Source organism: Corvus moneduloides, chromosome W, assembly GCF_009650955.1.
Source record: "Corvus moneduloides isolate bCorMon1 chromosome W, bCorMon1.pri, whole genome shotgun sequence".
Taxonomy (NCBI): domain Eukaryota; kingdom Metazoa; phylum Chordata; class Aves; order Passeriformes; family Corvidae; genus Corvus; species Corvus moneduloides.
Genome location: NC_045510.1, coordinates 15,958,093 through 15,979,106, shown reverse-complemented (window position 1 = coordinate 15,979,106; position 21,014 = coordinate 15,958,093). Strand labels below are relative to the sequence as shown.

Below are 21,014 nucleotides of genomic sequence, written 5' to 3'. Positions count from 1 at the left end.
CTAAGTTGTTGTCCCAGTTTTCCAGGGGTTCTCTATTCCAACTTACTCTTTTCAAAATATCAATTTATCCCCCCCTTTGAAATACCAACTCACTCCTTTAAAACCAACTTCACTGCTGTAAAATACTACCCACCCTTTCACAGTACAAAAAAAAAAAAAAAAGATTTATTATAGCCCACCTCCCCAAAAAACAAAGTTACTTCTAATTACACAGTCTTTCATTCACACATTCACTCTTATTTTTTTTTTTTAATTTATTTTTGTTCACTCACTCATTCTTACAGCAGAATAATAAGGTACCTTTTTCAAGTCACTTGTTAGTATTCACCCATGGGTATTATATAATCCTTAGGATCCTGGGTGTTCTTGGATTTCCCTCAACCCAGCATATGGGGGGGGGTAGCTCCCACTTTGTAACCCCTTCCCTGGGACCCCGTCCCAGTCACCCCGGGAGATTCTTTTACTCTTTTTATCTCTCTCTTCGTCTCCTCGCTGGCCGCTGTTCTCGCGAACGAAACGGAACCGCAGCTCTCAGAGACTGCCCCACACGCTTCACAGATCTGGGGTTAACCAGTCCACGTCTCATTCACACACACTCATCTCCCGTAACCACCCCCTTTTTGTTTGGACAATACTTACCAGTCCTGTTGCTTTTCCAGTGTCCGTGGGGTTTTTATTGAGAGCGCTCTCTTTCATTTGCTTTATTTTTGTGTCTTTCTTGTCCTCCGGGTGTCGCCCTGCTGCCACTGATCCACGCCAGAGGATATGGAGCAGGGACCCTCCGAAAACTGGGTGGGGGGCGCCTTACCCTTGCTCTGAATCCCCTCACGCTTTTCAGAGGCGAGGTGTAGATCCGGGACGAGCCCCCAATTGTGAAAAACGAGGTTCACACTCATGTGAGAATTTAAAAAGTTTAATATAAAGACAATAAGAGACACATAAAATAAAGCAAAGATGTAACGGCCGGGTGCCTTGGCGCTCTGCCAAGAGCACACCTGATGCTCGAGGTGAGTCCTTTTTATACCATTTTCACTGTCTGTTCTCTATGCATATTCAAACTTTTCCAGGAGCTGTTCTGCATGGCCACTCCTTGGTTCCGCCTTTTTAGAGCATGCGTATTCTTCTGCCTTGCAGTTTTATTTCTTTTAATTCTTGGGCCTGGGCTCCCTAAGTGAGAGTTGATAGTTGAGTGGGCCTCTTAATTCCCCAGGCAGTCAGGGTTGATAGCAGTTTTGGGCCTCTTTGCCCCCCAGGCAGAGTGGGGATTAGCTGCTTTGGGCCCCTTTGTTCTCCTGGCAGTGTTGATTAGCCACTCTTGAGCCTCATCCTCTGTTCAATTGGAAGTTATCTTACTCGATCACACTTGCTAAATTCTTGCTAAAAAGAAAGAAAACTACATCCACACAGCAAAAGCATTTCTAACATTATATAATATCTGCCTTAATACTTGCGAGAAGCCAATATTACAATATATGTTTATAACAGGAGGTACAGAGACAACCCAGAAAAACTAGCTATGTGTATAGAAATGGCAATCAAATCCCAAAGCCTAGATTGGGGTGATCTCAATGGTATGCTAGATGAATTATTGGATAACACAGAGAAAGAAATGATCAACAAAGCTTTTATATCTGCTATAGAAACTCAAATTGCAACTGGGAGTCTCAAAGGGTCAGTTAATGATATCTATCCCCTAGCGAACCCTAACTGGGATCCTAATGTCCCAGAACAGATGGAAAAGCTGAAGCAATACCAGAAATGGGTGGTTGTTGAGTTAATAACATATTCTGTGTTAAATACTTTAAAAGGTAAACTGAGTCAAGACACTGTGGATGTGGTCAGAGCTACAGGAGCAAGTGAAACAAAGTCTTTTTTCCAACCTTTAAAATTTAAATTGGGAAAACACTGGGTCACTCACCAGTTCCTGTATATGCCAAATTCTCCAATGCCATTATTGGGCAGAGATCTATTGGAAAAATTGGAAGCAGAAATTAAGTTTTCAAGGAGGGGGGAGTGAAAGTTATAATCCCAGAATCTAAAATTATTGAAGCAGCTGCTATACTTGTACAGGAATGCTATGGAAAAATTCCCAAAGAAGTTGAAGAGGCTGTCATTCAAATAGTGTGGGCCAATGATTCTCCTGGGAGATCCAAAAAAGCTGAACCTGTATCACACTCAAAGTAGGAGCTACACCAGTAAGGCAGAGCCAATACCCTCTGAAATTAGAAGCCCGCTAGGGATTAGTACCTGTGATTGAAAAGTTTCTCAAATTTGGGTTGTTAGTAGAATGTGAATCCAGGCACAACACACCAATCTTGCCAGTAAAGAAAGCTGATGGTAAAAGCTACAGGTTGGTACAGGATTTGAGGAAGATTAACAAGATAACAGAGGACATACACCCAGTGGTAGCGAATCCTTACACACTCTTGACAACACTAACAAATTAATTTGGGTGGTTCACTGTTTTAGATCTCAAGGATGCCTTTTTCTGCATTCCTGTGCACAAGAATAGCCAAGAACTCTTTGCTTTTGAGTGGGAGAATCCAGAAACAGGGAGGAAGACCCAGCTCACCTGGACAGTTTTACCACAAGGATTCAAAAACAGCCTGACCATATTCGGAAACCAGCTGGCAAAGGAGCTTGAGGACTGGAGGAAACAAGAACCAGGAGGAGCCATTCTCCAGTATGTTGATGACATCTTGAAAGCAGCCAAGACACGAGATGACTGCATCCAGCTCACTGTAAGTCTGTTGAACATTTTAGGCCAAAGTGGGTATCGGGTCTCGAAAGAGAAGGCACAGGTTGCCAGAGAAACAGTAGTTTACCTGGGCCTGGAAATTTTCCGTGGACATCGACAACTCAGCAGAGAACGGAAGGAAGCTCTCTGCTGACTTCCAGAGGCCCATACCGTAAGGGAGATGCAGGCCTTCCTGGGAATGGTAGGTTGGTGTCGCCTATGGATATCAAACTATGGATTATTGGTAAGACCTCTGTATGATGTCCTTAAAGCAGCCGAAAAGGGGACAATCATGTGGACAGAGAATGCCAGGGCTGCATTTAAATAACTGAAACATTCCTTGATGTCAGCCCCAGCTCTGGGGCTGCTGGACTTGACTAAACCTTTTGAACTCTTTACACATGAGCGACTGAATGTTGCTCTGGGGGTACTGGCACAGCACCTTGGAGACCAGCAAAGAGCTGTGGCCTATTTCTCAAAACAACTAGACAATGTAGCCCAGGGTTGGCCAGGATGCTTGAAAGCTGTGGCAGCAATGGTCCTTCTAATACAGGAGGCCCGTAAATTCACCCTAGGGCAAGACATTGTCATGTATGAACCCCATGCAGTGATAAATGTACTGGAGCAAAAGGGGGGACACTGGCTCTCCCCTAGCAGAATGCTCAAATACCAATCTGTGTTATTAGAACCGGATGATGTTACTCTAAAGACAACTTCTGCGGTAAACCCTGCAATGTTTTTATCATCCATGTTACTTGACAGTGTGCCTGAGCATGATTGTTTGCAGACAATAGAGGAAACTTATTCCAGCAGACCAGACCTGAAAGATGTTCCTTTGAAGAGCCCAGACTGGGAACTGTACACTGATGTGAGCAGCTTCATGAGAAACAGTAGGAGGATGACCGGTTACGACGTAACCACCTCAGATAAAATCATTGAGGCAAAAGCCTTGCCTCCAGATGTATCATCACAGAAAGCTGAACTCATTGCACTAACGAGAGCTCTAGAACTGAGCAAGGGGAAGAAGGTGAACATATGGACTGATTCCAAATATGCCTTCAGTGTTGTTCATGCCCACGGAGCTATTTGGAAGGAACGTGGCCTGCTGACTGCTCAAGGTAATGAGGTTAAGCATGCTAAACAGATTCTTGCACTTTTACAGAGCATTTGGAAGCCTACGGAAGTAGCTATCATGCATTGCAAGGGTCATCAAAAAGGGAAAATAGCCCCTGAACTGGGAAATAGTTTTGCTGACGAAACAGCCAGGGGGATTGCAGAAAAAGGCATTTTTGCAGTGGTACCACAGAAAGAGAGAGATTTTTCAGAATTTACCCAAAAATAGGATCAGAGGGATCACAATTAAGTTTCTTAAGGCTAAAATCAAATGTGGGTGGGCTGTTACCCCAGTAGGACAAGTTGTAGTTCCACCCCCGCTCCTCCCGGAAATAGCCCAACGAGAGCATGGAAGTACCCACTGGGAAACAGAAAATCTTTTGAAACATCTAAGGAAAGTAGTGATAGGGAGAGGGATGACTGATACTGTACAATCTATAACAAGTAAGTGTAAAACCTGCTGTAAAAACAACCCTGACACAAGCAAGAGAGTTGTGTTAGGAGTGACCAAAACAGAAGATCTCCGGGGAGATTATTGGCAAATAGATTTTGCTGAGATGCCACGCAAAGAGGGATGCAGGTATATACTGGTACTGGTTGACACCTTCAGTGGATGGCCTGAGGCTTTCCCCTGTTGCACCAACATAGCAAAACAAGTAGTGAAAGCTTTGCTCAATCATATAATACCAAGATTTGGGGTTCCTTTGGAAATGTCATCAGATAGGGGACCACATTTTCTTGCAATGGTGGTTGGGGAAGTTAGCAGGATTTTGGGACTTACCTGGGACCTGCACACACCATACAGGCCCCAGGCAAGTGGCAAAGTTGAACGCATCGAACAGGACCCTCAAAACCCAGATTTTCAAGATTTGTCAAGAGACATCCATGACATGGGTTCAAGCCCTGCCTATAGCCTTGCTGAGAGTCCGCATACAGCCAAGGAGAAGGGACAACATCAGTCCCTATGAAATATTATATGGCAAGACATACCAGGTTCCACACATCCCAGGGGAAATTCATATGAGAGGTAAAAAGGATTTGCAAAAGTATTTAATGGCTCTGAGTTCCACTTTGCAGAAGCTCCAGAGATTGATCGTGTTATCCAAACCAATAGGATTGGACACACCTGCTCATCCATTCCAGCCTGGAGACTGGGTCTACATCAAGTGGTGGGACAGCGACCCCTTGCAAGCCAAGTGGAAGGGACCATTCCAAGTTTTGCTGACCACTTTTACTGCGGTCAAGGTTGCTGGCAAGGGACCGTGGATTCACTACTCCAGGGTGAAGAAAGCTTCTGCTCCCGAAACCACCCAGAAGACAGAGACTGATACAAATCAGAAAGATGCAGTTTAAACTGTTTTTTACATGTTTGCTGTTTGCCCAACTGGTAACCATGGTTCAGGGTTCACCCCATGATTTGCATGTCTGTGGTCCAAAATGTGTCCATGGTTCTTAATAAGAGCAATTGCTGGATCTGTACTCAGTTACCACCCCTAGATGGGAAGGGTCACTGGCCATTGATTGGCATTTTAATGGAAGAGAACCGCACTGAAACGTGGGAACCAATTAATAGCACCCTTCTGTCCCCCATACCCCTGAGTGGCCTGGTAGAGCATGCAAACTATAAGGTTCCTTGAGCAATTGTAAACGCCACAGGAAAGGCCATTCTTCCTTCATATTGTCATAAGACCCATTTCAGGGACATAATAGACCCAAGAATTGAGGAAAAGATGAAACTGACAGGGTGGAGACTGGCTCAGCTGTTTGGGACAGGGTTGTATTGGATATGTGGTGATAAGGCCTGAAAAGTTATGCCCGTGAACAAAGACCAGGCTTGTGCCATTGGGGCTGTAGTCCCAAATATAACAATATTTGACCATCTTGAGAAACCAAATGAGAGGAGGAAAAGATCTCTTAATCTCCTCATTCAGTTGTCCCACACTTCCATAGCATAGTCAGAGCCCTTCTACCCTCTTATGGCGTAATTGAACTAGACAGAGCAATTGTAAGCATCTCGGCCATCATCGAACACATTGAGTAGCATACTGCAGATGCAATTTCAGCGTTACAGGAGGAAGCTGACAGTCTGTCCCCTGCAGTTATGCAAAACAGGATAGCTCTCAATTTCATACTTGCTGCACAAGGAGGTGTATGTGCTATTGTCAATACTACCTGTTGTTCTTATGTGGACCAAAGTGAGAGAATTAAGAAAGATTTGGATGAAATTTGGAAGGGAACTCAAATTCTACATGAAATAGCTTCCAGAAATAACACTTTAAAATTTCATCATATTTTTGATACCCTCGCTTCATGGTTACCAAACTGGGCCTGGGTAAAAGAAGCATTTATAATAGCTGTAATTTTAGTTATTATCTGTGTAATTTCCTGTGGAGCAGCCGGTTGTGTAAACCGGTTCTGCGGGTAATATAGAGACTAGACAAGGTAGAGTTTTGTTAGTCTCTAAAAGGGGGGAAATGATGCCATGATGATTCTTTGCCTTTTCTTTTATACCCCTTTTATATACCTTTTTATAGATTTTGTATTCTTAGTGGTTTTTAGCCTACATTCTTAGACTTATTTGTCAAGCTAGGAGACTAAACATCTTAGAAGCTTTGTAGTTAGGGATCAGAATGCCCCAGACCCCAAGGTCCTCCAGAATGCATTTTGTAAACTAAGATAGAACCATCCAGGGGACGGTTCCTTGGGGAGGGGGGCTCATTCGAGCCTCTCATTGGGGAATCTTTGATAGATATGCTAATTAGTAAAACCTATAATGTTATACCAGATCTTTTGTATGGTGTGCATTGCAGTGTGCATCTCGATGCATTCGACCTAGACATAGTGCACCTAAGGATCCTTAAAATAAATACTAAGGTAAAATCCCTTTTTCCCTTCTAATCGTGTTTGACTCTTGATTTTAAGATCAGGAAAAGCATCAGGGGTCTGCTGAAAAAAACCAAGAGACTTGTTCAGTGTCCATCCTCACATGTAGGCCAAGAGCATGTCTCCTCCATTTTATTTCTTTCACATTGTCAAATACCTTGTACATAATCATATTACTGGTGGGAGTCAAGGCCCCTGCAAATTGTACTTCTGCTCTCAGACTTCCAGTGTTAATCAGGGAATAATGATCAGCACATTCAGGTCAAAGGCATACAGAGTATAGCCACAGGAAAAATTCTTCTCTGTCATCCAGTAGGGAATGGTCTGCTGGTTGAATGAGCTGCATGTATTGTCTTACATAGCGTCCACTCTCAAAATCAGGCTGCAGCAGTTTTGCTGGCATTTTTTCACTATCCAAATCGAGGGCCACAAAATTTATATCATAATGTTTAAAGTTGAAATGGTTCTTAGTATAATTGCCACTAAAAGCATTGTTATCTACAAACCCAGTAACAACGAACTTGAGTAGCTCTCTGTAGCGGGTTGGGTTTGTAACTGGGCGGAAACACCAATTTAGTGTAGTGGTTTGGTCTAAAATACTCATTACTGTTTATCTTCTGTGAGATAAGAATTAGGAGAAACGCAAAGCAGGCACCAAACTTGAAAGAATATAAAGAAGTTTATTAACAGACCTAAAAAGAAGGGGAAAAAAAATTATACCACACCTTCAGAACTCTCCTCCTCCCCCCATCTTCCTCCCTTCTCCCACTGACAATGTGAAAAGACAACCCTTAAGATGTTCAGTCTGTTTACCACTTCCATAATAACCTTGTTCAGTCCATTTAGAAAGAGAAGTCTCTTCTTGCTCGTGCTATGAAAACATTATCACAACGAGACAGCCGCCACTTCCAAATATTGTTCAGTCCATTTAGGAAGAGGAGTCTCTCTGCCTGCATGAGTCCCTTCCCCCGACTTGCAGCTTTTCCCGCAACTGCTTTCGAGGGTCCACTCTTGAAGTTTTTTGGGGTACAATTTTAAGGTTGAGCCATTCAGAAACAAAAAATAGAGGCCCTTCTCCTTCCCTGGGAGCAAAGGGTCTTCCTCATCTTCATCTTTAGGACTATCTCTGGGAGCATCTCTAGGGACTGAGCTTTTCTCCTTTCCCATTTGGAGCAAAAGTCCTCATCTGGTTCATCTCTCCCTGTCCAAACTTCTCATGAAATTACAGCTGCGTCAGCATCTGCCTATCTCAGCGTAGGTGCTTTTGCTTACGAGCTGAACACTCCACCCCCCATATCTTCATGAAATTACAATGGGATACTTCGATATATCATAGCTTCACAACAGAATTTCAGCTTTAAACATCTCCTCTCTCTCTTCCCTCAGGTTTTCAGCTCTTCACAGCAATAAAAAGGGTTAATCTCACCTTGGCCTTGCAGCTTTGCAGCTGGAATGTTGAATGTTTCTTATCACAGTGGAGAGGGGGGGAGAGCCAAGCCGCTCCGGCTGCCCACGGCAAGGCAGTGGGGGGGGTTCCACGGCTGGAACAGGTCCATCGACTCCAGGATGACCGTGGCCCATCCCGGCCTGGCCCGAGCAGGGCCTGGCCGGGCTCGCTGGCCCCCACACGGGGCCCGCAGCCACCTGTCCCTGCACTGGAAACGAGAGAGAGCTTGGGGGGGGAGTTTGTCTATTCTTAAGTGTGTATCACAGAGGCGGTCACAACTTTAAGTGGCTTAAAGAATTGTCCATATTCAAACTGGCCAGCTGATAGGTTCTGTGAGGTCCCAGAGGAAACTGTAAGCACCCCTTAGCAAGGACATCCCTTCCGGGACTATGCTTGCTAACCTATGACATTCTCCCAGAAAAATTTTCCTGGTTGCTTACACTACTGTCAGCTGAACTGGTATGCTGAACACTTCTGTGACACTTGGTCCACCAGGAATTGAGCACTGTCTGTAAGTAATGCCTCCGCATGCCCCAAATGCACTACAGGTATCACCCACACTTTTCTCACAGTGAGGCATGGGTAATGATCACTTGCAGGCTTCTGCTGCTGGGGAGCTCATCAAACAAAAGCTGGTTTTGCTATGCAGCAACATGGTGATTACTCAGCAAAAAGCTGTCTTCTGCTTATCCTGAACTTCTAGCACCTGGTAGAACCAATGCAGCCACACAGACAGAGCTCCTGCCAGAGCAAGCAACCATATAGGCTTCAGGCTCTATGGTGTGTGTGGGGACACTCCCAAAGATAAATGGTGACAGCAAGCACACCTGTGAGAGGTGTGCCCAGGTAGATGAACTCCTTTGCCTGGTGGCTGAGCCTCAGGAGGAGGTGGGCAGAATGAGGAGCATCTGAGTCTGAGGAGATTCACCATAGCTGTGCTCTGCTGTCTCTGGTACACATAAGTCAAGTCAGCATGGCCACTAGAGGTAGGTTCAGTATCTGTTCTGTACCAGGTGGAAAGCAGTGGTGCAAGGGATAGGGAGGAGTGGAAGTAGGTTACTGCATGGAGCTGTAAGAGGAACCCCTCCTTACCCTCTCAGCTACCTTTACAGAATAGGTATGAGGCTCTGGGTATGGTAGAAAAAGCGTATGAAATAGAATAGGAGGAAATTACACAAGCATTCTCATCAAGATCAGATCAACTGTTTGCATCAAGACCCATGTTAAGACCAGTGCTGAGAAGAAAGAGCAGTGAGTTATGGTCACATGTAACTCCCCCCTGAGAGGAATGGAGGCACTCATTTGCAGATCAGACCCTCTTTTCAGAGAAATTTGCTGCTTTCCCCTCTCTGGGGCCCAAATCAGGGATATCGCCCTCATGGAAATTGGAAGGAAAAAGAAATTGTATGATCTTTGGAAGCAAAGTCAGGCTTTGCAGGAAGATCAGAGAGCTGTGGTTTGTATATGCAGGAAGAAGACCTAAAAGGTCAAAGCTCAACTAGAGTTGAAACTGGCCAGTGTTGTGTCAGACAACGAGAGGTTTTTTTAAAGTATGTGCGACTGTGATGAAAGATAGTTGGGTCAACTGGGCAAACTGGTCTCCCAAGGTTGCAGGCAGCTTCCAGGTGGATCCTGCACCCCCTGCCCTTCCCCTGGCATGGACACCTGCAGGGTACATCCAGCCTGAAGACAGGGAACACTCACTTTTGAATGGGTGGCTAAAAGCGCTAAGATTGGGTTACATATGGAGATAAAATCCTAAAGTAGCTCCATAGCTGCTTTGTTGCTTTGTAATTGTGTATTCTGCAAGACCAAAGACTGTAAACCTGTACGTTTCTAGCTGAACCTGCTTATATTATATAATGCATTATCAATATTTAGATAATGTATTAGTAATAAATCTAATCATAATCATCCACATAATCAGTGTCCTACTTCTCTCTACTACTCTACTACAGTATGTTAATAGCAAGAGGAGGTCCAAGGAAAACGTTGGACCAATACTTGTTGAAGATGGTCACCTGACAAATAGGGATGAAGAAAAATCAGAGGCATTCAATGCTATTTTTGCTTCAATCTTAATAATATTGATAGACCTTGGACAGCCCAGCCCCCTTAGTGGCCTACTCTGAACTCGTTCTAAGACGTTCACATCTTTCCTGTGTTGCGGACCCCAGAGCTGGACACAGTACTCCAGGTGGAGTCTCACAAGGGCAGAGGGGGAGAATCACCTCCCTCGACCTGCTGGCATCTTTTGATGCAGCCCATGATGCAGTTGGCTTTCTGGGCTGCCAGTGCACATTGCTGAGTCATGCTGAGCTTTTTATCTACAAACAGCTCAAGTCTTTCTCCCCAGGGCTAGTCTCGATACATTCTGTTCCCAGCCTGTATTTGTGCAGGACCTCGCACTTGGCCTTGTTGAACTTCATGAGGTTTGCACAGACCCACCTCTCAAGCCTGTCAAGGTCCCTCTGGATGGTATCCCTTCCCTCCAGTGTGTCAACTGTACCACATAGCTTGGTGTCATCAGTAAACTTGCTGAGGGTGCACTCAAATGCCATCAGCAAATCACGGAGCAGTATGACATGTACCACAATGGCAGCTTCCTGCCATAAACTGGCCTGAGCCCTGTCATAAAATGGTGGCCAAAACAAAATAGTGCCCTGTCATAAAATAGTGACCAGAACAAAATGGCACCCTATTGTGTATATAGGGGAAGGGTCTTCCTGGTCTGATGTACCTCAGAGTAAACCAGAAGTGGGAGGTGCTGTTCCTGCCAGACAATCACAACAGAGTTTATGACTGGAAAGGGGACTTCTGGGGCAAATGGCCCCTGAGGTTTCTGGGAGGAGGTAGGACCTACCAAAATATGGGTGCATGGCATTTGTCACTTTTTGTCTTGTATATCTGTGGTGGGTTAACCTTGGCTGTCTGCCAGGTGCCCACAAAATCACTGTATCATTCCCCTTCTTCAGTGGGACATGGGGGAGAGAAAATACAAAGAAAGCTCATGGGTCAAGATAAAGGCAGTTTAATAAAGAAAAGGAAAGGCTGCCTGTAAAAGCAAAGCAAAACAAACAAACAAAAATATTTATTCTCCACTTCCCACCAGTGGGCAATGTCCAGCCACATCCTGGAAAGTAGAGCCTCAGTATATGTAGCAGTTGCTTCAGAAGACAAGTGTCTTAATAGTAAATGCTTCCCTACCTTCCTTTCTCTTCACTTTTATTGCTGAATACAATGGTCTGTGGATGCCCCATCCCTGGAAGTGTTCAAGGCCAGGTTGAACAGGGCTTGAACCAACCTGGTCAAGTGAAAGGTGTCCCTGCCCATGGCAGGGGCGTTGGAACATGTTGGGGTAACAAGTGTTGGTGTAAGGAAGGAGTTAAACAAAGACCAGCGCCAGCAGCAGCAGCAGCGCATACCTGAGACAGAACTGGACCAACAACTTTCTACTTCAACATAGAACAGTACACTCTTTGCTCTCTACTAGCCATGGCTTTGGAGGGAACAATAGAAGATGTCAAGAGGACAGATTTATTGCAGAACTGTGATTAAGCCTGTAAGCTGTAGCTAAAAATAAGGTCCTTAGGAGTAGAGATATATATACTGACACTTGCAAATAAAATCTTAAGATTGACCTGCATCTCTGTTGGTGTCTCTCATCCCTTCATGTATCACAAATTACGCCCAACATGAGCTGACAACTGCTGCGGTTATCCAGTCCTGTGATAGACCCTGGCCTAACCATCCCGTTGTGCCTGAAAGATCACCAAGGAGCTCCTCTCATCGCGGCTATAGAACAAGGTTAGCCAAGCGAGCAGCCGGGTAGTCATTTCTCTTTAATTATGGGGCAAAGCACAACCAAATCTCAAAGACTCCATAAAGACTCTTTGTTGCGCATTACCAGGGAGCAAGGATTTAAAGTAATCTCAGAAACTTATATCTTTGCTCATTTGGATTCGACAAAACTGCCCCTGGTACCCCTCTGACAGTTTTTATGAGCTCATTCATTGGCAAAAAGTCAGGGAATGCTTACAAACTCGTCAGGTTACTCACCATGACGTTGGCCCCGATGATATTGTGACTTGGCGTGCCATCTATTCTGCCTTGCAACAATTTAAGGAAGTGAACCATGTTCCCTCGGACACACCACTATCCTCTCCTGAGGAGGATGATCCAGAACGCCAAGACCTGTTTGATCCAGGGCCGGTTGATCCTGACCAAGAACCAGATTTATACCCTCCTCTGACCCCAATACGCATTATGGCAGCCACCACTCCTAGTGTGGAAGAAATATTACAGACAGCATGCTGAAAGGCAGCTGCAACCATTTCACCCACTTGTCCTCTTTATGCCACGTCTCACTCTTCTAATGATTATGAGGACGTGTCACCCACTGAATCTGAGCCAGAAAGGTTTATACATAGCTGCTGCAGGCAAGCTTTACAAAATGGAGATATTGAATTTTTTACAAGCTATGCCTGTAATATATTGCAATCAAAATCCACATCATGAACAGTTGTCTTATGAAATGGTTAAAGAACTAAGGAAATCGGTGAAGGAAAACAGCTTGCATTCCTCTTTTACTGTGAATTTAATAGATGCTATTGCTGAATCGCATACCATGTTACCAGTGGACTGGAAATCTCTTTTTAAAACAGTTTTAACGGGGGGGGGGGGGGCAGTACTCTGTGTGGTGGACGAAATTTGTAGATTTGGCTCAAACCCAGGCATTGAATAATGGTAGTTAAAATCCGCCACTTAATATCATGGCACCCCAGCTCTCAGGGACTGGCATGTATGCTACTGCTCGTGCCGAGCTGCAATTACAACCCCAGGCCTGGGACCAAACAACAACTATAGTGTCGCATACTCTAAGAAAAGTACCTGATACAAAAAATCTAGAGCCAGGATTTGCAGCGATTCATCAGGGTGCCCAGGAACCATATATCAACTTTATTGACTGACTGCAACAGGCGGTCAGACAGCAAATTGAAATGCAAGCGGCAGCCAATGCTGTTTTAAAATCCCTTGCTTATGAGAATGCTAATAATGACTGTAAAACAGCCTTAGATCTGATAGTGACCTCACCGATGTTGAGCTTGCTGATTACATCAAAGCATGTGCTAATAGTGGCTCAGAACAATATAAAGCAAAACTAATTGCTACTGCAATCGCCCAGCAATTGCAAGCAGCTAAAGCAACTGTTAAGTGCTTTGCATATGGAGATGAGGGGCATGTTCAGAAACAATGCCCAAAGGGACAGAAGACTAATAAAAAGCCAAATAAACCCTGTCCTCGCTGTAAAAAAAAGGCTTTCATTGGAGTAACCAATGCCACACTAAGTACGACAAGGATGGCAATGCACTCCAAAAGCAGGGAAACTTGAACAGGGGTGTGCAGGCTGGTGCCCCTCAACCCAATGGGGCCCAATTCAGCCAACCCCCAATGCAAACTCAGGTCTGGCAAGGGGCACCGCAGACTCCGCCAGCCTGGACGTGGCCATCAGCTCTACCACAGTCTTAAAAGATGCTTCTGTTCATCTATTACTCACTGCTGGTTTTGGTCCACTACCATTTCAATCTCACGCTTTATTATTGGGTCATTCTTCTACCACTCAAACTGAACTTTTTATTTTACCAGGAATTATTGATGCAGATTATAGAGGGAAAATCAAAATTATGGCTTGGACTCCTAACCCCCCTTGCACTGTGCCTCAAGGGAGCCGCTCATACCGCTGCCAGCAATTCCTTGTCCAGTGCCAATATTGCAGCAGCAACGAAACAATGGGAGCTTTGGAAGTACAGATGTTTCTCAGATCTTTTGGTCCAAAGTAATTAGAACACAACAGCCCTTACTGACCTGCCAAATAGACTCTAAGTCTTTTACAGGACTGGTTGATACTGGAGCCGATGTATCCATCGTAGCGCAGAAGGAGTGGCCTCCTGATTGGTCCTTGGCACCCTCCACAGTGATTGTCGCTGGAGTTGGTGGACAACAGATACCATGGCAATCAGCCAAAGAACTACACATGGTTGGACCAGAAGGCAAGACTGCCACCTTGAGACCGTATGCACTCCTGATCTTGGGCACTTTGTGGGGGCGAGATCTACTGACTCAATGGGGCTTGATCATTTCAACACGTTTTTTATAGGGGCCACAGATGAAATGCTGCTCCTGAAACTTACCTGGCTTAGCGATAAGCTTGTGTGGATCGAGCAGTGGCCCTCTAAGAGGCAAGTGGCTTCACCAAGCCTGAATCCTTGTACAGGAACAACTACAATTGGGTCACATAGTCCCCTCCACCAGCCCATGGAATACATCTATTTTTGTTATTCCTAAGTGTCCTGGGTTGCAGTGTTATTACCATCCTCATGAGCTGTTGAAACCAGGTGGGGCAGTGCTTCCTTGCCTCCTCCCTCAGGACTATCTTCTGTTAATGGGCCCATCAATACCTTGCTTCATGACTCATAGATAACTCCCTCCAGACTATCTTCTGCTTAATGGGCCCATCAACGCCTTGCCTCATGACTCATCATCCCATTGTGAGATGCTCCACCCAGAAGGAGGAACCAAGCACTCCATCCTAGATATAATCTGAGATTCCGAACACCACGGACACCCCCTTTCCACTGAATTCCCAGAGGACAAGAGTTACATAGCCACCACTGGAACTTCCGAGGAAGAGCAGACCCTTCTATGGGATCACCGCTTCAACAGAACCACATCCACAACTTCAGGAGGACTGCAGCCACCATTTTATCGGACTGCTACCGCCACCCTGACTAACAGGGTGTCAGGTTGTATCCTGACTCTGTCAGTTTAAACCAGTGTTTTCTGCCTTTATTTTCTTTTAATTTCCCTATTAAATTGTTATTCTGACTTGGTGCCTCCCACTGGTTTGTTTTCAAACTAGTACACTAAGAAATCAGGAAAGTGGAGACTTTTACAGGATCTCAGGGCAGTCAATGCAGTCATGTCACCTATGAGGTCATTACAACCAGGAATACCTAACCCCATGATGATTCCCGAACATTGGGAATTTGCAATAATTGATTTAAAAGACTGTTTTTTTCACAATTCCTTTACATCCTGACGATGCACCTAAATTTGCCTTTTCTTTACCATCTGTCAACCACGAAACCCCCATGGAATGATACCACTGGGTTGTCTTACCCTAGGGTATGAAAAACAGTCGAAGTATTTGTCATTCACTCAGCAATACAGCCAATACGGCAAAAATATCCGTTTTGCTGTATCACTATATGGACGATATTTTAATTGCCTCCGACAGCACGACACTATTGTGTGATTGCCTAGCAGCTTTAAAAATAACACTCACCAGCAGAGGTCTGTGCATAGCCACAGACAAAATTCAGACAGAACCTCCTTGAAAATACTTGGGCTTTAAACTACTTGAAAAAACAGTCATCCCACAGCCAGTAACTTTGAAAACTAACATATGCCCGTTGAATGATTTGCAAAAGTTACTGGGCACAATTAATTTGATTTGCCCTTTGCTGGGAATTACACCAGAAGAATTATCTCCTTTATTTTCAATGTTAAAAGGGGACCCAGACCTCTCTTCCCCATGGCAATTGACAAAAACTGCCCAAAAGGCTTTAGAGACTGTAAGTAATAGAATCAACAAGTCCTTTGCCACACGTCGAAACCCAGCTTTGCCTTTGCGGTTGTTCCTGATTTTGCAGTCTTTCCAACCCTATGCTCTTATTGGCCAATGTGATGTGCAAGAACATTGTCTCTGGTTATTAGAATGGATTTTCTTGCCACACACCTTTTCAAAAACTATAACCACTCAACTCGAAATGATTATTTGACTGCTGTCGATGGGATGACTGATGTCAGAGCCTGACAGGATATGATCTGGAACAAATTTAGTGGCCCAGCTCAGTCGGTAGAGCATGAGACTCTTAATCTCAGGGTCGTGGGTTCGAGCCCCACAGTTGGGCGCCACTAAATTTGTTCCGGTTTGGCCAAATTTAGAAATATATCCTCTGAGAGAAGGCACAACCACCCGTTCCCCCCACCAGGTTCGGGAAAAGATAGATTTTCCTCGAAGGAAAGTGAAGGAGATAAAACTATTTATTTAACAAACACACGGGAAAGGAAAATAATGCTAAATAATAAAATCTCTCACTGTGGAGAAAAAACCTGGGAAAGTGTTAGAGTCCTCCCTTTGGTCTCCTCGGAGCTGGGGCTTGGGCCAGGGCCAGGCCCTCTGTGCCTGGTGGAAAGTCCTTCCGATGTGCTCTGAGGTTAAAGCAATCAAGCAGTCCAGTAGAAAAGGGAGAAAATCCGAAATTCCAGGGAAGGAAAAATTCAACTCTCAGTCTCTATCCGGAGAACAAAGCAGCTGAACGACTGGCCAAAAAAAAACTATCCTGGGAGCAGCCAGCCGGGTGCTTCCTCCCTCCCCTGCTGCAGCTGGAAACAAATTGCTATCTGTGTGTGACCTTGAACAAGCTGCAAACTGCTTTGAAAAAGTTTTGCTCAGTTTTTTCCTTCCCCCTCTCAGGCTCAGTTTAGAGGCATAGAAAGGCACAGGAATTAATTTCTGGGCATAGGCAGCGATATGGGATACATATCATAAGGTCACCCCAAGACACAGGGATTCACTGTAATTTCAAATTGCTCTTGTGGACTATAATGGACAGTTTATTCACACAATGCCTTGACATACCCTGCTACAATCCTTCAAAAAACTCCCCTTTCAGCAGTGAAAATTACAAAAAAAAACCCCAATTCCTGATGCAAAAATTGTTTTCACTGACAGATCAGGAAAGAAAAACAAAACTGTCACCCTGTAGAAAAATGATAGGGGACTGGAAAAATTCAATAACCTTTCAAACTGGATCTACCCAGCTAGTTGAACTGGCAGCTGTGGTAGAAGCATTTCATCTTTTTTCACAGAAACCTATGAACATTGTTGGTAATTCTCTTTACGTTACAGGAATTGTTGAGAGAATTGAGCACTCATTCCAAAAGGAAGTCTCTAACAAAGATCTTTTTGTGTTATTAACCGCTCTGTACAACTTTTTGTTTCACAGGTCTCATGAATATTACATTCTGCATCTTAGGTCACATACCACTCTGCCTGGACCTATAGCGGAAGGTAATGCAAGGGCGGATGCCCTTGCCATGATAGTCACTATACCACAGAAGTAACGCAACCCGGGGCTTATCACCACAAGCCCCGGCGTGCCCTCGGGCAGAGGGGACGCAGCGTTAGCCTCCACAGCGTCCTCGCTGGAAAGCTCAGTGGAATCAGCGTCAGATGGCTGCGTGCGCTGGCTCCTCCCCAGAGGAAGCACGTCGGGCAGCCGATGATCAGGCTGGCATTAGCCCGGAGGCAAAGAAGGCGGGAGGGGCTTCTGGTGTGAGTTCCAACAGGTTTATTTGCAGGAGGGATCAGGGACCAGCAAAAGCCCCGAGGAGACGCGGGCTAGCCCCCTTTATGGGGGGGTGGAGCAAGGCAGGGAAAGAGAAAACAACCAATGGGGTACAAGCGGAGGGGAGGATACAATTTTTCAGAACAAATGGGGAAAATGGGGAGGCAGGAGTCATGACAGGGAAACCAATTAATAACTAAAAAACTGAGAACTTTCTGGAACAGGGGAAGGTAATTTAGGATTGGGAGCCACCCAGGGGGAGGTAACCTAGACCTCAGTGATCTCTTCTGGTGACTGACATTTGATGGTTTCAGCCCGAGAGCAGACTGACCCACCCCAACATCTCCCCCTTCTTTATTACATTGAAATGAGGGGAAAGGCTTAAGGGATTTCAAAACCAAACACTTAAAAATGGGAAGGGCTAATAAAATTAACAACTCCATAAAGAAACCCCATACAATGTCCTTGATAATTGAAGGAATCCGGCTACTGGAGCTCCCAGTGTACAGGAGGAGCTGCAGCAGCAGGTGGGACAGCAGCATGTAGGATGTCATCACACAGTTATGGGAGATAACTTTAGGGACAGCGTAACATAAATAAAATTAATACAAATACAATTAACTTAAATAACAATGGCTCCCTTGTACTCCCCCTCTTTCAAAACAAAGGGCCACTTAGGGGAGGGAAACACAGAGAAGGTGGGAAAGGGAATGTTTGCAGCCTGAGAGGAGAATTTCTTGTTTATTCAGGAGGTCTTGTTTCTTCTCCTTTTCCAGGATGTTGCTACTGCGTTTTCAGGCTGCTTTGGTTTTGATGTCTTTGTTAAGAAAGGTTTGATCCACTTTCCAGGGATCCATTTAGGTCCTTCTGGGCTTGAAACACACCCGTAGCCTCTACCCTGGGTGACTAGGGGGTACGGGCCACGTATCTGTAAAGTGTCAGGGTCCTTTATTAGGACCTCAGGTCTCTCAGTCAGTTTATGTTTGGCAGAGTTTGTGAAGTGTCTCAGGATGGAAGGATCAGGTTCCTCATAGGAACAGTTTAAAAAGTTCAACGTGAACAACCCTTTGGACAGTCTTATGGTGGGGGCAGCGATCTCATTGCCACCCTTTTGTTGTTCAAGCAGTCTTTTTAGTGTCTGATGTTTCCTCTCCACGATGGCTTGGCCTGTGGGTGAGTGAGGGATGCCAGTGATGTGATCCACACCCCACTCACTCATGAATCTGTTCAACTCTGCAGAGGTGTACGCAGGGCCATTGTCAGTTTTTAATTTATTTGGTGTCCCCAACACAGCAAAGGCCTGTACCAGGTGGTTGATGACATCTTTGGCCCTCTCCCCACGGTGAGCTGAGGCAAAGGTTGCACCAGAAAAAGTATCCACAGAAACGTGAATATATTTCTGGCGGCCAAATTGGGGGAAGTGGGTGACATCTGTTTGCCATACCTCACAACTGCCTAGGCCTCGGGGGTTAACCCCCTGACCTAGTGATGGAAGCTGATGTTTTTGGCAGTTGGGGCATGTTGCCACAATGGCTTTCGCCTGGTCTCTAGTGAGGTGGAACATCCGGACGAGAGCTGGAGGATTTTGATGGAACATTGCATGGCTCAGCTGGGCTTGCTGGAATCTGTTAGGCAGATTCGCTAGCTCGATGGACATAGCTAGGGCATCTGCTCTCCTGTTGCCTTCGGCAATAAATCCTGGCAGGTCAGTGTGTGACCTCACATGCATTACGTAAAAGGCTTGCTTTCGGTGGGAGACAATTTGGATTAGCTTCGAAAGCAAGTTATAGATTTTTGGATTTGCCACCTCTCTGAGCGATGCTCTTTCTGCTCTGGACACCACTCCTGCTACATATGCGGAATCTGTTACCAAATTAAAAGGTTCATTGAACCGCTCAAATGCTCTGACCACTGCGGCAAGCTCCGCAACCTGCGGTGATCCTTCGACCACCTGCACATCAGACTCCCACTTCTGAGTGCAAGGATTCCTCCAAACGATGACAGACTTGTGAGATGCCCCAGAACCATCCATAAAGATTGTCAGGGCATTGAGGGGTTCACGACTCTGAATTTCTTTTGGAATTAATTTAAAGGCCGAATTGAACAATTTGTGTTTCGGGTTGTGAGCCGATATTTGTCCGGAATAACTATCAAAGGCAAATTGCAGATGATTGTTGTTTTGAAGGAGATGGTCCAGTGCATTGGTTGTTAGTGGCAGGTAAACACATGTGAAATCACACCCCGCAAGGGTACGGAGGCGAGACCTAGCCTTTATCACCAACTGAGCCATGAGCTCCTGTGGCATGGTAATACTTTTGGATGGCTGGTGCGAGAGGAAAGCCCACTCAATAATCAGAAGGGGATCCCTCTGCACCTTGTCCCACTGGAAAACCAGCCCATGGAGTTATTGCATTTTCCCCAACACTATGAACTGAAAGGGCAGACCTGGGGCATAACGATGGGCTTGGCGAGATGACAGCGCCTCCTGGACTTTGATGAGGGAGTTTCTTGCCTCTTCTGTCAACTGCCTCGGGGATTTGAGATCCTCGTTCCCACAAAGCAGGTTGAACAGAGGGGCAAGGTCCTCAGTCATCAGTCCCAGGAGCTGCCTCACCCAGTTGATGGACCCGCAGAGTTGATGGAGTTCCTGCAGAGTCCTGGGGTTATCATTGATCTTTAACGGTTGGGGCACCACTGTCTGCTCCTCAATTTTGAGTCCTAGATATTTAAAAGGTGAGGTCTTCCGGACCTTTTCGGGATGGATTTCAAATTCATCAGCCTCTAAAGCCCTGATTACCTCCCCCAGAGTCCAGTCCAGGTACTGCTGTGTGGGTGCACACACCAAAACATCATCCATGTAGTGTAGGATCACAGCTCTAACTGCCTTTTTCCAGACCGGGGACAGAATGCGAGCGACATACCACTGGCAGATGGTGGGCGAGTTTTTCATGCCTTGCGGCAGAACTCGCCATTGGTAGCGCTGCATGGGAGCCTCTCGGTTGAGGGAAGGCACCGAGAAGGCAAACCGGGGTGCATCGTCCGGATGCAGGGGGATATGGAAGAAGCAGTCCTTGATGTCTATGACTGCTAGCTTCCACTGCCTAGGGAGCATAGAGGGTGATGGCATTCCAGGCTGCAGGGGTCCCATGTCCTCAATGACCTCGTTAATTTTCCGCAGGTCGTGAAGGAGTCTCCACTTGTCTGTCCCCGGCTTCCGGATCACAAAGACTGGGGAGTTCCAAGCGCTGTTGGAAGGCTCAATGTTCCCCTTCCCCAGCTGCTCCTCCACGAGTGCAGTGAGTGCTCTCAATTGGTGTGTTTTTAAAGGCCACTGATCCACCCAGACCCTTTTATTAGTGAGCCAATTCAATTTCTGGGTGGGGCGCTCCGCAGTGGCCCCTACTAAAAATCCCGGGGTTGA

At 45.6% G+C, this 21,014-nt stretch overlaps 2 long non-coding RNA genes and 1 other non-coding gene across 3 annotated transcripts in view; 1 reads left to right on the top strand and 2 right to left on the bottom strand.

Annotated features, from left to right (window-relative positions):
* Positions 1–21,014, bottom strand: part of LOC116437354 — a 400,531-nt gene that overhangs the window by 143,798 nt on the left and 235,719 nt on the right. The gene's annotated exons all lie outside the window — the stretch shown is intronic.
* On the bottom strand, positions 19–19,242 carry LOC116437355. Its single transcript, XR_004237263.1, has 3 exons — positions 18,436–19,242; positions 1,907–1,913; positions 19–30 (listed from the first exon to the last, which is right to left on the bottom strand). It is a non-coding gene; the product is annotated as an uncharacterized LOC116437355 (long non-coding RNA).
* TRNAK-CUU lies at positions 16,085–16,154 on the top strand. Its single transcript has one exon. It is a non-coding gene; the product is annotated as a tRNA-Lys (tRNA).